Source organism: Saccopteryx bilineata, chromosome 1, assembly GCF_036850765.1.
Source record: "Saccopteryx bilineata isolate mSacBil1 chromosome 1, mSacBil1_pri_phased_curated, whole genome shotgun sequence".
NCBI lineage: Eukaryota > Metazoa > Chordata > Mammalia > Chiroptera > Emballonuridae > Saccopteryx > Saccopteryx bilineata.
In genome coordinates, this window is record NC_089490.1 from 156,965,577 (window position 1) to 156,967,491 (window position 1,915).

Here is a 1,915-nt window from a genome sequence, read left to right on the forward strand (position 1 = left end):
GACTTCCCCATTTGTAAAAATGGGTCTCTTACCTCTCTGGAACATAGAGGATCCTGAGGTGGGGTTGTGGGAAAAGGGGGTACAGAGTGAGCTATTAAGTGCCCCTCCTCTGTCCTCACTCACACCAATTGGATGGGTCTTGTTGGTCCCAATTTTCAGAGTGGAGAGGGGAGTTCCATGAGGAAGTGAAGGCTGGCCTGTGGCTTTGACTACAGGCCTTCATTGAGGGACAGGGACAGGCCCCAGAAACCTTTTGTGGCCCTGGAAACTTAGGAATTTGCTCTCCCACTGGGCTCAGGTTGGCCAACTTGAAGCCTTGAAGGGAGGAAGGCTCTATTGAGGGCTTTGCAGCTGGGCATCAAGAGGCTGATGCCTCAGCACTTGGAACCAGACACTGTCATGGACCCCTGGCCTAGATCTGCCTGGAGAAGGAGACATGGATGCCCTACTGGGCCCAATGGAAGGAAGTGAACAGAAAGGGAGGAGAGAGCCTCATCTCCCTCCCTCATTCTCCCAATCCTGCCCATACACCCAGAGTCTCACCCTATTCTGCTCCTAGCTCTGAATTAGGTCTGAGTGTGAGCCCAGCCCTGGAAGGGCTAAGCTGTGTGTCCAGAGGCACCTGGCCTCCCTCTTGGAGCTTTTGTGGCCTCACCTGTGCTACAACACCAATAGCACATGTCTCACCAAATGCTTACAAGGACCACAACAGTCAGTTTTATTCCTAGCACATAGTAAGCACCCAAAATGCACCAGCTTGGAGCAGCCCCTTGGGAAATATTTGGGCAATTATACACCTATCAAGTGACCCAGCAATTACCCTTGCAGGTATGTAGCTAGGAAAACCAAAAGCAGGAGTTCACACAGAAACCTCTTTAAGTGGGTGCACAACAGCCAAAAGATGGAAGCAACCTAAGTGTCCATCAGCAGACGAACAGATAAGTACATGGTCTCTCCATGCACTGGAATATTACTCAGCCATGAAAAAGAGTGAAGCACTGACACTCACTATAGCATGGATGGACTTTGAAATCATAATGCTTAGTGAGAGAAGCCAGACACCCAAGGTCACATTGTGTGTGATTCCATTTATGTGAAGTCTTCAGAACAGGAAAATCCACAGAAACAGTAAGTGGATTGGGGGGAGGGGGTGACTACTAATAGGCTTCTACTTGGGCCTATGTAAATGTTCTAGAATTAGACTGAGATGGTTGCACAACTCTAAATAAATATATAGATAATATATATTAATTTAGATATGTTCCCCAAACCATATAATTGTACACTTTAAACAGGTGAACTTTACAGTAATTTACATTCAATAAAGCTGTTAAACACACACACACACACACACACACACACACACACACACACACACCTCTACTCTGAGCCTGTCTGTCCATTCTAGCCAAGAAAACCATCCAGCACCACCCACAGGTTGGAGAGGGAGTTTTAGAGGTCAGAGGGGTGATCTTGACCCAAATCCAGCAAGTGAGATGTTGGTGAGATGCTGGGGAGCTCCTCTGGCCACCTCGCTGGCAATTAGTGCAGCTAGCATTTGCTGAATGCTCACTGCGCTTTGGGCCACCTTGCGTGGACAGGAGCTCTGTTCCCACGACAGCCACGTGGGTTGGGGGTTGTGTCCCATTTTTGCACAAAACAGGCTTCTGACGCTTTGTTAAGCAAAGAGGAAAGCAGGTACTGGGACTCCATGCCCACCCTTTGAGTTCTAGGCTGGGCGCGCGGGAAAGGTACAAATTGCATCCTTCCCGATTCTGGTTCAGCCACAGTTCCTTCCTCGCGGGTTCTGCCTCTTTAAGAGGGAGCGTGACCTCGCGATAAGCTGCGGGCCCTAGAAGGAAGAGGCTGGACATTCGGTCAGGGCCTAGAGAGCGGAGCCGTGCCCCGACCGGAA